This window comes from Ambystoma mexicanum, chromosome 10 (assembly GCF_040938575.1).
Source record: "Ambystoma mexicanum isolate Mex_15411 chromosome 10, UKY_AmexF1_1, whole genome shotgun sequence".
Taxonomy (NCBI): Eukaryota; Metazoa; Chordata; class Amphibia; order Caudata; family Ambystomatidae; genus Ambystoma; species Ambystoma mexicanum.
Window position 1 is genome coordinate 1,195,224,187 of NC_090932.1, and position 14,833 is coordinate 1,195,239,019.

The window sequence follows — 14,833 nt, forward strand, 5'->3', positions numbered from 1 at the left end:
CATACACTGTGTAGCATTTTAGTTAATTTACGTGCGCAGACATGTGTCGGACCATGAGCCATAATAACCATCATTGTAATGTAGGCGTCAGACAGTAACCATTTTCCTTCAACATTGTCAACCCAACACCCATCATCATCAAATCTTCCTGCACCCTCAACCCATTTCTTGGTCTCCTCTACAGTAGCATCTGCTTGAATGTCTTTTACAGAATCGATACTTTGACCAAAGGTGCAAATATTTACAGTTTCTCTTACAGCATACATTTCTGAACTAAAATCAGTGGCAGTTTGCTTAGCTATCTGATCAGTGAAAGCATTCCCTTTTCCTATATCATCTGTAACCTTTTGATGTGCTGCACATTTTATAATAGCTAACTGAACAGGGAGTGCGAGTGCTGAAAGTAATCGCACTATTAAAGTGCCATGCTGGATTTTCGTGCCATGTGAGGTCAAGAAACCTTGTTCTTTCCAAAGTCTACCGAAGTTGTGAACCACCCCAAAGGCATACTGACTGTCGGTATATATATTTACTGTAAGCCCTTCTGAAATTTCACAAGCTCGAGTTAACGCTATAATTTCTGCGGCCTGTGCGGAATTATGCATAATTCTTTTGGTTTCCACAATCGTGCTTAAAGTAGTGACGGCATAAGCAGCCGTGGATGTACCATTTGGAAGTTTAAAACAAGAGCCATCACAAAATAGCTCCCCTTGTGGGCTATTCAAAGGCGTGTCTTTCCGATCGATTCTACCTTTAGTCTCTTGTTCTGTCGCATAAAGGCAATCGTGTGACGTTTCGTCACCATCAACAGTATCTTGCGGGACAGGTAAAAGTTCAGCCGGATTTAATACACAACACCTCTGAATTTGAATGTGGGGAGCAAACAAGATCAATTCATATCTTGTCAATCGTGCAGAAGTGAGGTGTTGCGTTTGAGTTTTATTCAATAAAATATCTACAGAGTGATGTACCATTAGGGTTAACGCATGACCCAGGACCATTCCCTCACGCTGTTTTACAGAGGCAGCATCAACAGCTCTCAAACATCTCGGCAAAGCGCATGCAACAGGATTAAGGGCGGATGAGAAATAGCCACACGGCCTATTCTTCCCTCCATGTTCATGCATTAACACAGCCAAAACACATCCATCACGTTCATGCACATACAATACAAAGGCCTTTTCATAATTTGGAGTCGCCGAACACAGCCCGGTTTTGAGCAAGTCAAATGCTGTCTGGTGTTCCAAAGTCCATGGCAATGGCAAAGAAAGGCCCTTCTTTGTCAAAGCCAGCATTGATTTAATCGTTAACGAAAAGTTAGGGATCCACAATCTACAGTAAGAAGCCATACCTATCAGGGCTCTAACTTCCTTCTGCGTATTTGGTAAAGACATGCCAGAAGTAGTTTTTATTCGTTGAGGTGTCAACCGTCTTCCCTCCTTTGACAGGAGATAGCCTAAATAGGCGACCTCCTGACAACAATATTGGAATATTTTGAGTGAAGCTTTGTGGCCATGTTTTGCTAAATGACAAAGCAACAACATGGTGCCTTCTTTACAGGCACTCTCAGAATCAGCAGCCAAGAGGAGATCATCTACATACTGTAGTAACATGCAAGTAGTAGGCAACTCGAGAGTATCAAGCTGCTCTTTTAATGACCTACTATAAATACTTGGACTCTCAGTGTACCATTGTGGTGCACGAGTGAATGTGAACGAGCATCCACCTAGGGTAAACGCGAACAAATACCTACTATCCTTGTGTATGGGAATACTTAAAACCGCGTTTTTGAGGTCAACAATGCTAAAGTAAGTGGCAGAAGCCATAATCATGGTTAGTATCGTTGTAACATCAGGTACAGTAGGGAATTGAGGAGCCACAATTTTGTTAATAGCACGTAAATCAATTATAAACCAAAAGGGAATCGCATTATCACCTTTCTTGTATACTGGCAAAATCGAGCTGTTACACAAACGACCTGTAATTTCCTCAATTACTCCACAATGTACAAAATCAGAGACTATACATTTCAAAGCCTGTTCGCCTTCAACTGAGATCTTATATTGTGGGATACGAGGCAATTTAACTCCATGTTTCAGAATAATTCCAACAGGTTAAATTTGAAGAATGCCCACATCATTATCATCAATTGCCCATAAGCATTCCGGAATATTACTGAATTCTGGCGGCAAAAGTCGAGTCAAAAACGGAGAGGCGAGTGATTGCTGAGGTGAAATTGTTAACCGAACTCCGTCCGGAGAATAATGTATTACTGCATGCAATTCCTTCAACAAATTAAACCCCAGCAAATTCTCCCCACAGTTTGTGGTAAGTAGAAATGGACACTGCTCCGTGAAGGGACCCAGTGTTATCGGTACCGGCAAAGAGACCGGACAAACTACAGGTATGCCTGAAAGCCCTACGGAAACGTTGGACTGCCCTGACAGGGGAATATTTGGAACCCGCGGATGGTCAATGGAACATTTCTGTGCTCCCGTATCTACTAAAAATAGATGCTTCCTATTTCCCACCGCCATTTCAACGTAGGGGCCTTTCTGATGAATGGGAATAGGCGTTGGTTCCAAATCCTGCTTCGGGCAATCCTAGCGAAACAGAATATCGTCAAAAGGAAGCTCTTCAGAGAAGTACGCGGCAGAAGGGTGATCAAAAATGTTTCTATTATCCATATTCGAAACTTGCTTAACCTGTGAGGAAGGTTGCTGTGATTCTGGTGCAAACTGACCTCTGCCAGGGCCCCCTGCACCTGGGCGACCTCTGGATCGTCTACCCATGTTCCCAAATGACCTTTGCTGCGAGGTCGGACATTGTGCGCGCCAGTGGCCTTCCTGTCGACAATAGGCACACTGGTTAATGGTTACCGGAGCCAGGGGCGTACTCCCCTGTGGAACGTACTGACCTCTAAATTGATTACCCCCTCTAGGGTTTCTAACAATCTGTTGTAATAGGACTATTGTTTTCAGGTCACCCTTTTTTTTCTCAAGTTTTTCCTTTTCATTATTCACACGATTTTCATAGTACTGAGCCATGTGCAGTACTTCTGATTGAGACTTCGCCTGCCAAGCGCTTTCGGAAGACATAATCTGTAACTGGATGTCAGGCAGCAATCCACATACAAATTTGTCGACAAACAGCTTTTTCCCTGACTCTATGCCTAAGTCTTGTCCACTGAAATCTGAAAATACCTGTTCAAACCGATTGAAGAAATCGGTAGCACCCTCAGACTTTCCTTGGACACAGGCCGTAAGCTTGTCTCAAATGATTCTTTTTTCGGGAACTATAGTTTTTAATTTTACAATAATCCTATCAGGCAAGGTTAATATCACTTGAGGCGGTCGCTCGCCAGCTGGTCTTTCTCTGTCGAACCTAACCATGTTATCCAATGTATCTCCTAACCCAGGTACATCATCTACAGTCCTAATCTGTTTCCACAAATCAACTAGCAGGAGTACAGGAAATAATAAATCAATATCACTTAAGGTGAATACCGATGATTGTAAGACCGACTCTATTTATTTATAGAACCCGGTCGGATTCTTTATTACATCGGGAATAGATTGCTTTATGGTGTTCACTTCCTGTCTTGAAAACGGGACGTGAACAAACTGTGATATGTAATGTGCAGGAATTTCCCCCGCGAGTATTCCTCGTGCAGCATCGGCCGCAATCTCAACTTTTGGGAAAAATGTCGGAGGGACATCTCTCATAGGCAACTGAGAAGTAGGTAACTCCGAACGCTTACTAAGCAACAGAGCCAAATCAAGCGCTAAGGCAGTCGAAGAAGTATCAATCGAAAAGGCTCTCTTATAAACACTCAACAATTCTGCGGGACAAAAAAATATTTCTTTTTACACACTCATTCTGCAGGTATTCTACCATAACCTGTATCACTTTCTTTTGCATTTCTAACGTATACTCACTACATGTGTCATATACTTCATCTGGAGTTATCGACATATCCGAAATCCATCTTATCGCATCCTTTGTACAAATTTGCGCTTTCTCACCTTTTAATTCACGGCGAGGAGAAAACCATTTCTGTAAGAACATAATACCTAAACTATCACCATCTGCTTCCTCATTCTGTAACCCTTCCAACTCCTTCCTATACACAAAAATCTTCTCAACATACTCATATACTTTCTCCACAGTATCTCTGGACAACGTTAAGGCATTCAAATGCCCTTGACCCTTTTGGGAGATCTACATCGTTTGATCTATTCAACATTATACTCAAATGAATCCTTAATCCTTCAATAAAGACTTTTTTCTCAGGAATACCATTTAAATTTTCGAGTGTGGAAAAAACATCAGCTTGTTCGCCCTTCTCCATGCAATGTTTAGCCCAAGCAATAAATTCATTCTTTTTATCTGGGGACAGAGTATTACGAGTCACAACCCTTGATCCCGCTCCCTGGTCTACTACTAGCGGTGCGGAATCACTTGGAAGAGGAAGAGTAGGCACATTCTGAATATCAACTGGTGGAAGCAAGGGAGCAGGCAAAGGAGCGACGGCTCGAAGAACAACATGAAGAACAACAGGGGGGACCGGAGGAACTATAGGAGGAGGAATAACAACGGGAAGGGGCAAAGCGCCAGGAGGAGGGACATACGGGGGTGGCGCAGAGGCATCGGGCCTTCGTTCATGCAAACGTTTATAAATCAATTCATCTGACGTATGAAAATCTTTTGAAGGGTACATTTTTTGAATGCCTAATTGAATCGCTCTGTCCGTGTTCCTAACTGACTCCAATTGTGGCTTGTAAAGATTCCAAGAATCTTTATTGAAATTCTGTACAGTTTACAAAACAAAGTACACAAATAGCTATTTGGCCGTCAGTTCATCACAGAGACCACCAGCAGGGTTCAATGTGAGCAGGGAACAGGATTTGCTAGCTGGACCTCACCATATTTATACAGTTTTGTTACAACGATGTCCAGCCTCTTACAAGTTAATCATGTACTGGGCTAGGGTCGCGCCAGGTTCATTCCTAATTTACATATCTTGTGCATGTGGTTTACTCTTATAATACATTTGCTAACAAACACTATTATTCTCTAGGTTTAACTTTACACTCTTTACACATTGCTTTACTACAGATCATACAGATGTTTCACAATCTCGTGTTTAGATAGCGTTATTGTTCTTTTATACTTGTATGTTAACATTGCCGATTCAAGTAATCCCCTGATCCCGAGGTCAACAAAGGACAAGGTCTACATGACCCTAACATGTAGCCTGAAGGCAGGTTGGACATTAACTCCCCTACAGAGGTTGAAGAGGTTAAAGCAAGAACAAGAGAACACAAGACGGCCATTTTAGGCCACAGGGTGACTTTATACGATAAACTAAAATGGCGGCTTTAACCTAAAATGGAGGCTTGATTCACTTAAGGTCACGACCTTGCAATACGGATTTCCTCGCAAAGCGACTGGGCATAGGCCAACATATACAATGAGGACAAAACAATATTATATCAGTTCTAACACTATGCCAGTTGGTTTAGGCCGCAGATTGACCAATCAATTTATCTAAACAACCACTAGGGAGTTCCAATACTGAGTACATGTGTCACAGGATGCACCTGTGCCCGTGGCATTTATGACAGAGAAGCGATGAAAAACTGACCATACATGCCAGGTCACTTTGACATTGCATCAGTGAGTAGGCATGTAGAATGGTGTAACACGGCTCAGAAGTGGGTTGATGCAGTGCAGAACACGTGTATGTTACCCACTATCTACATGAACAAGTACATTATGATGTCTATCAATAAACGTGAAGGCAGTGTAAAGGCAAGTTCAGGCATCACGTGCAATGTGCATGCAATGGGTTGCATGGCTACAAGCAAACCCCCCCCAGAGTGAAAATGCAGGGGGGCATTGCATGGCAGCGAAAGGGTGACCAGAGACCTGTGTATTGGCTGACAGTGTTGACTAGCGTCAATTGCATCATCTGAGTCAACTGACAACACAGCATATGATAATGGGACAGTAAGCAGGACACATGATGAACTCTCAGTAGTACACCCATGTGTGCAAAAGCCACTACACCAGTTGAACAGAGTCAGTTGGCCTGAAACAGGGGGAAGCCTGTGCCCCACACAGACTGTGATACCCTAAACATGTGTGTGATGCAGGACTGAGCCAGAGTGGGCATGGAATGGATGATCAAATACCATGAAATGAAATGTAGGTCATCCTGGACACGTACTACAAAGATCATCCAGTCAAGGACACATAGGGGCATGCATGGAATGCACATAGAGGATGAATGGGCACTCATGTCCCTGTGGAGCATCTGCCATCTGCACAGCCCAAGTGAGACACCCTGCATCAAGGACAGAGGATGTACACCACTGTATGTGTCTGGCAGGTTGGCTGGTGGAAGTTTGCATGTACACAGGAGCCTTGAACAGGCCGTTGCAGTACGGAAACATGATGCACACCAGTGCCATGGTGAAATTGGGGTGCAGGGGGGGTTGAGGGGCAAGGGAGCATGCCTATGTGGAGTACACACATGCAGTCAGAAGACACATGCACGTCAGTGTTGCAATGACATAGTCCCAGTTCTGAGAGGAAAGACACCCCAGGCTACATGCAGAAGGGCCAGTGAGCTGGAACATGCACCGGGGGGGGGGGCGTCGGGTGCCTAGCATGTGAGTAGGGTGCAAGTGTGATGATGAGGACAGTCCCTGTCTGCTCTACATGTCCAGCATCCTGCACAGCAGGCACGCATCAGTAAAGCATTGCATGACTTGCACATGAGAACCATGTACACATGACATGTAGTGGCAGTCAAGCAGAACACATCACACAACCAAACCACACATGGCCTCGACAAACACGCGACAACACTCACTGGACAAGGCATCAAAGACAAGCATCTCTCCCACTCAGCGACTGAATGGTGAGGTCTTCCTCCTCAGGTGGTGGCCCACTGCCAGTCACCAGAGTCATGTTGTAATTGGAGGAATGCTTCGCCTTAGCACTGCGTCGGAGGTCATCCCAACGCTTTTTGCACTCTTGAGCTGTGCTCACCTCATGGCCGAATGCACTCACACAATCCGCAACTTGCTTCCAGTGGGACATACGATGGGCAGCTGTAGTGTGACAATTTGGCCCCACTAGCATATCACGGTTGTTGTCCCGCACGTAGTCCACAAGGAAGTCCAGTTCCTGCATGCAGAAAGGCTTCTTCTTTGACGTGCCGGAGGCCGGAGCTGTGTCTGGGGTCCCAGCCTCTACTGCAGGTGCAACCTTCCGCTTCTTGGATATTGGTCCGGACCCTGATTGGCAAATGCCGCCCTGATCAGTATGGGCAGTGGCGCTGGTGGATTGAACCAAGGGAGTGGCAGGTAGAACAAGGACGGAAGCTCTGACTTGCGCCAGTGGCTGCTCGTGCCCTGGAATAGACCATGCGCAGCAACATCCGCTGTGCTGGGGTCATTGACCGGAAACTGTCCTGGATAGTAGACTCACAAACGGGCTGGTGTCCACTGCATCTACCCATGCACTTGCCAACAACCGGCTGCACGGGCAGCAGATGACAATACTGCCCCAGGGACACGTGCCTCAATCTTCCTGGGACTCTTCAGATGCCAACGCTGCCTGCGCTGGCAGACCCTGAGCCTGGGTAGTGGTGTCCACAGCTGCACCTGCAGCTGCCACTACCCTTGGGCCCATGGCAGTCGATGAAACGGACTGCTGGGTCACATGGGTGTCAGCGCCAGATGCAAGAACTGCATCTCCAGGAGCCGCAGGGGGTGGTGGCATGACTGCACCAACACGTGGCACAACATCGTGCCAAACTGGCACACCCCTGCCTCTTCCCCCTCTGCAGCCACCATGGACACCCTGGAGTCCCCCTACTCCCTGGTCACCCCAGCCACGTCCCTGACCACACCCGCCATGCAGAGTACGTCCAGCTGAGGCGCCCCTCACCTTTCATGGCCTCCAAGCCATGGCACAGATGTAGTAGTGTCGGCACAGATGTAGTAGTGCCAATGGGAGGTGTATACAACAATTTTCCTGGGAAATTGGGGTGAAGGCGGTGGGATACAAGATGTTAACAGCACCCCTGCACCTGCAAGGCTGTATGTGACCCCAGTGATAAAGTGACGGGTCAAGCAACGTTCAGGCACCCCAAAACTGCAGTAAAACCGTGCCTGCAACCACTGGTAGCCCACGTGTGTGGAATTAACCTCACGCAGTACCCGGTGGCACCCAGGGACACGGAAAACGTGTATGCGTGGGACACGCAGGCTACTAAGACCTCAAAATCAGTACGTGATACACAGGGGGGCCCGTAGTGGGAAAAATAGCGTGCGCGACTCACCGTCTGACTAGTGTGATAATGAAAAACACATGTAGCCAATACCCCCGCCAAAAGAAGAGATACGTCCTTGATCCGCTGTGAAGTTGTGATGGCGCACGCAAACAACACGAAGTAGCAACATACATGTCAGTCTCCATGAAAGGCAAGTACAGCGAACTGCTGGCCCCGCTCACCTTTAACCTGTGCTGAGGGAAACGCCTGTGTGTGTCACTTCTCTTACGGACTTAGGCCCTTTCATCGGATTACACACATTAACACGCGGACGTGCTGTTTTCTCACATGCTGAATCACTATGCACCCATGATGAGGGGAACGCCTGCGCGTGTTATGTCACATACGTGCTTACGCGATAAGGTCCTTTCCCTGAATTACACACTTGCGTACTGTTTTTTCACATGCCAAATCACTCCGTATCAAGCTGGCCACGCGACAACACACGAAAGACCACACTCCTGCCCAGAAGGCCATTTTCCTGCCCCCCAGAGCCCCGAGCAGGCTCCCACCTGCCATCTGCTGCTGCCTGCCTGCTGGCTACGTGCCCTGCTATTTGGTGCCTGCATGTCAGCCATCTGCAGAGGTCCAGTTGCTGTGACCACCCCTGCTGGAACAGAAGACTCCCGACTGGTATTCCATCGCTCCACAGCCCAGCCCCAGGACCCAGTTGCCCACCCACACCTGTTTCGGGGGTTGCCATGTCCGACACAAGGCCATCTGGCACCAGTGGCAACCCCCCAGCAGAGAGGCAGAGGGCTGCCAGCTTCACTGCCAATGAAGTTGGCATCCTGGTGGAGCAAGTCCTGAGGCATTATGATGCCCTCTTCGGAAGTTCACGCGCTGACAATGAAGGACGGAAGAGGATCTGGAAGGATATCGTGGCTGCCATCAACGTGGAGGGGGTGGCAGCCCACGACATGCAAAACGTCCGGAAGCGCTGGGAGGACTTCAGGTCCAGCACCCTCCGCAAGGCCCGGCGCCTCTTGAAGGCAGTGCATGCAGAGGGGTGCCGGGTCCACCTTACCAACATCCAGATGAGGGTCCTGGAATGCAAACACCCAGCGCTCCACTTCCAGGTCCTTCAGAGTCCAGCGTTAAGTGTCCATGCGTATTGATTGGACGGAGTGCATGTTGAGGTGTGCCAGGAGTGTGCAGGTTAGACATATGTCTTGAAAGGCCCATGTATGGATGTGTATGTACAGGGACATGAACCTGCCGCATGTGATTCCAGTCATGTGTGAGGCACATCAATGGTCTGTGTGTTGAAATGCATGATGCCCAAATGCATGTGTGAGTGCACACATGTTTACATTTCTGTGTATGTAGTGTGGCATGTTTGTGGTGTTTGTGGTGTGACACATGGATGCTGGTTCCACCTTCATGTATGTGCACAATGTACATGTGCATGTGTGTGTATTTGACATTGTGCCACTGTGATACACCATGGATGCATGTGATACCGACATGTAGGAGGCTGATTGGCAGATGTGACATGGATGCCGAACATATCACTGCGACAGGTGGTGGAGATGTACAGATGCATGTATGTCTGGTTGCATGTGTGCATGTGTTCGGCACTCCCCATGTTGCATGTGACATCAGGCTACCTTTCGGATGCTCATGCTGTTGTATGTGTATGGATGGTGCTGCCTGTTGCAACATTCCTGTTGAATGTGTATGTGTGTGGCTCAAATAAAATGTGTGTTGGGGAGTGTGATGCCATGTGTGAAGTTTGACACTGCCACTCATGTGCAGCTGTCATATGTGTATCGCACCATTGTACAGTGCCCTGATGCCTGTGTTCTGTCTCTCCCTGTCTGCAGCGTCAACTGATGAAGAGGGTGGAGATGGTGCTGTGGAGCACAGAGGCAGGGATCCCACCGCCAGCCGGAGATGCAAGGCCCAGCTACCCTCCCATGTTGTTATCTCCTTAGGGAGTGAGGAGACTGGTGCCGCGTCTGTGGCCGCAGCTGCCAAGGGTAGGTCCAAGAGGTGGAGGTCGGAGGTGGACTCCTCGGCAGCAGCTGGGGCAGCTGAGACCCCACAGGGGCCTATGGAGCAAGATGGCACAGAGTCATCCAGGTTGGTGAGGTGTTTGGTTGAGGAGGAGGCTGTGGAAGGTCCACGCAAGGATTCCACTGGTGCTAGTGGTGCAGTCCAGGGGCAAGGACAGGAGGCAGCACAGGCACCTGCCTGTGTGTAATCCTGTCCCCGATCCTGCGACTGCATCATCCGGCACCAGCAGGGATGCCTTCATCCAGACCCGTTTTTTCAGGGAGGGTATGCGCACACAAAAACTGGCCTTCCTCTCCCTGCAGACGTGGCAATCCGGGACCGTGTTGAGCCTGTCCTGGCTGGGGTGGCGTTGCATCAATGTGGCATTCGGGATGACGTGCAGGGTTCTGGTGAGGACACTGCACGTTATTCCGGATGCCTCGTTGACCGTGTCGACCAACTAGGACAGGTCACCAGTGCTGGGTTCCTCCGTGTGTTCGACCTTCTACCGACCCCCTCCTCAACTGAACCCCCTATGCTCCAGTCGTCTTCTGTGCCATCTTCCTGCCCAAGTATCACCTCGTCACCCTGTAGAGCTGCCCCTGACCCAGTGGCCAGGCTGGTGGAGGACACATCCTTGCCACAGTCGGGAGTCGGAGGTCCAGCAGGGGTGGCCACCAAAACAACTAGACCCCAGCAGGAGGAGGACATGCAGGCATTAACAGGCAGGGCACATGCACGGCAGCAGTAGGCTCAAGGTGGGAGCGATGATGGTTTGGGGCCATCAACATCAGAGGGGCAGGCATCGGCCGGAGGGTAGGAGGACCCTGGATTGGGAATGTCTTCCATGTGGCAGCGGTTGGGTCAGCAAATAGATGCAGAGCAGCTGTGCGGCGGCAGACGGAAGAGGCATGGTCACTATGGTTAGGGCGGAGAACTCCATGCTCAGGGCGTTGAGGCGGGCTGAGTGCCTCGAGGCAACTCACAGGGAGTTGGAGGAGGGCATGGCGACCGAACAGATGACAAAGTGGTATTCTTCATGAGCATTACATACTGGATAAAGGATAGAGCAAAGGGAAGTCCCACAGCGAATGGTGATAATGTGGCAAAGACCAGCATTTTTTCAGGAGGATCTTGAAAAGGTGCCAAGTGCCTTATGGACCACAGACCCTTATGATGTAGATTTATTGAAGGGGATAGGAGAGGTAAAAAAAAAGCTTAAGCCAGGAATGATTTTACCTCAATCAAAACAGTACCCCATGTCTTGATAAGCTGATGAGGGTATATTTCAGACTATTTCAGCGCTGATAAATCAGGGGATTCTGGAGCCATCAGAATCATTGTCTAATACTGCAGTGTATCTGATTAAGAAATCTAAATGGGGTCATGGAGATTTATACAAGATGTGAGAACGATTAACCAGATTGTATTTGCAGCGTTTGCATTTATGTTCTGATCCGGCGACAATATTATGCATTATCCCGGAGGAAGCTAGATATTTCACAGCGATCAATTTGAAAAATTATTTTTTTTTCAATTCCGTTGCACAAGGACTCAGAAGACTTGACTTAATTTACGTTTCACCAAAAAGGCTGAAACATACTAGGCTGCCTCAAGGAAGGGCACTGTGAATCCCCATCGATCTTTAACAGAGTCCTACAGATGGATCTAGGTAATATTGATCTAAAAAGTGCAGTGATACAATACGTAGATGACATTTTGATTTGCAGCACTACAAAAGATGAGTGTAGACAAGAAGAAGTTACAATACTTCCAAGAAGAGGTGTTATATATAGGTCAGTTGATTTTGTATGACGGAAAGAAAGTGACACTTAGGGGAGCTGAGGCAATTATGAAAACCTCAAAACATAGTGAGACAGATGCAACAGTGTTTGGGGTTTTGCAACTATGTTAGAGCCTGGGTGTTTCATTATATCATATAGGAGGCTACTTCTGTAAGCATTAAAGAAAGCGCAAATTGGTAAATCAAAACTAGAATGAACTAAGGAAATGGAGGAAGGATTTGAAGAGTTCAAGAAAGCAATTTGTACAGCCCCTGTTTTAGGAATTTCCAATTATGCTGAGGAATCTTATATGTTCTCACACACAACTGGGACAGTCACAACAGCATTGGGGTACACACCTTTGGCATGTTACAGTGGAATTTTAGACACAGTTATGAAAGGACACTTCCCTTGCAAACAATCTTTGGCAGCTGCCACATTCGAATTCAAGAAGTCTACAAGTATTGTCATAGGCTGCTCTATGACCCTGTCCATGAACCATGCACTATTTGCTATACTAGAGAAACTCAAGGGCACATTGACATCCCAAAGAGCTTCAGTTTATGAGGTAATGATTTCTAACTCAGCGATTAAAATTGTAAGCTGTAAAACAGTGAACCCTGCCACGTTCATAGCTCATGACTGTGCTAATTATGTTGAATTGTATGATGATATATCCTGTGTATAAGAGAATACCTTAGCGGCAGCAGAGTTTTTCTTTATTGTTGGTTCTCGAAAAATGTATGAGACTAGTGAGGAAAGGCATTCAGGCGCTGCAGTGATTAGACAGGTTAAATGGAGAATTTGAAGTAGTGGCGAGTGCAAGACTACTGTCTCATTTTTCAGCACAAGCAGCAAAATTAGTAGCGCTTATTGTCGCACTTGAGAAACATGAAGGGCAGGAAGTGACAATGTATACTGACTCTGCCTATGTGACGTCAACCATTAACGCTGGGTTAGCACATTGGAAAAGGAGGTACTACATCTGCGCAGACCGCACTACAGTGCAGCATGCATCCTTATTGGATAGACTCATCAAGGCACTACAACTCCCAATAGCCATATCGGTCATTAAATGCACAGCGCATACTAAGCAAACAGATTGTATCATTTGCAGGAACAAAGTCGCAGACAAAGAAGCCAAAAGGGTTGCATATTCCCCAGAAATTTCGAGTTTTGACACTAAGAGTATTAAAGAGAATTCAGTTACAACCATGTTACTACAAGAGAGGTTTAATAAATTGCCAATAACCCAATTAATAGAGATTCAAGGAAGTGTGCCACAGGAAGAGCAAGAATTATGGGAATGAAGGTGGTGTTTGCTATCCCCCACGGAAGCATTATGGCAACAGGACAGCACTGGAAAACCTGTGATGCAAGTAACTTTATTAAAAGTTGCGCTTGAACAGCTGCATTATCCCACGCATGTAACTAGAGAAAATCTTGCTGCTATGATTGCAAAAGACTGGTTCATTCCTAATTTGTTGGAACACGTCAAAAGTTTACTGCTGGTCATACACTGAGAACAATTAGAGGAGTATACCTCAACCGAATGGTCCGTTTGAGCATTTACATATCGACTATGTCAATATGCTGCAGGTATTTAATGGATATAGGTATATATTAGTGGTGATGTGCCCCTTCTCTAGGTGGATCGAGGCCAGTCCATGTACACACCCTGATGCCACTTGTGCATCAAGGTTTTTAGTGCGCAAAGTGTTCCCGAGGCAGGATGTGCGTGAGGTGCTATGATCCGATAATGGGCCCCATTTTGTCAATGAGTTATTTGAACTGATAGGGCTTCTATCAAACATAAAGCACAAGCTTTCTTTTGCTTATCACCCGCAAGCAAACAGGATATGTCAGGGACTCAACAGCCTCCTCAAGGAAATGATTGCCAAAATTAAATTGACTTTGAAAAAGGGATGGCTGTATTGCCTACCCCTAGCCTTATATGCCTTTCTGAATTAGCCAGGATCAGACCACCACCTCACCCCGCATGAGCTAGTTATAGGGCGCAGAATGAGAATGCCCCTTACACCCCCGTCTAGGAGTAGAAGTGATGCCCAAAGCATAGCTAAAACTTTAGATTATGAAATGCATGATTATTTGACATATATGACCTCTAGTATTTCTTTCATTTAAGATCATCAATTCAAGTGCCAGGGGGGTCAGTCTAAGAACACAGAAGAATATAATTCACCAACTAAGCCAAACACACTATTACCACCACCTAAATTATATGTTGGGGACCCAGTCCTAATTAAACATTTTACCAGAAGGTAGCATGAGCCACATTTTCATGGCCCTTTTATGATTGAAGAAGTGTCCCCTTCTGCTATTAGAGTACAGAGAAGAAGAGCCTATCTACACATGGGCAATGTAAATATCTATAAAGGAAATAACTTTCCTCCCACCGTTGTTGATTCAGAAGCAAGACAAGAAGAAGAATTTCAGCGTGTGCAGACCCGATCGATGACCAAGAAGAAGGACGATAAAACAACGAGTGATTAATATGTATTTTATTTGGACTGGAATTTAATGGACACTCCTTATAGATATTTTAGCAGAGAATGAAAAGTCTTGCAGAGAATTCCAGGAATTTTTAAATGAACTTTTAGAAATACATATTGAAGCAGAAAGTAATGCATCAGAGTTATACCTAAACCTCAATTCTGATCAGAGATTGGAAACAAGGTCAGTC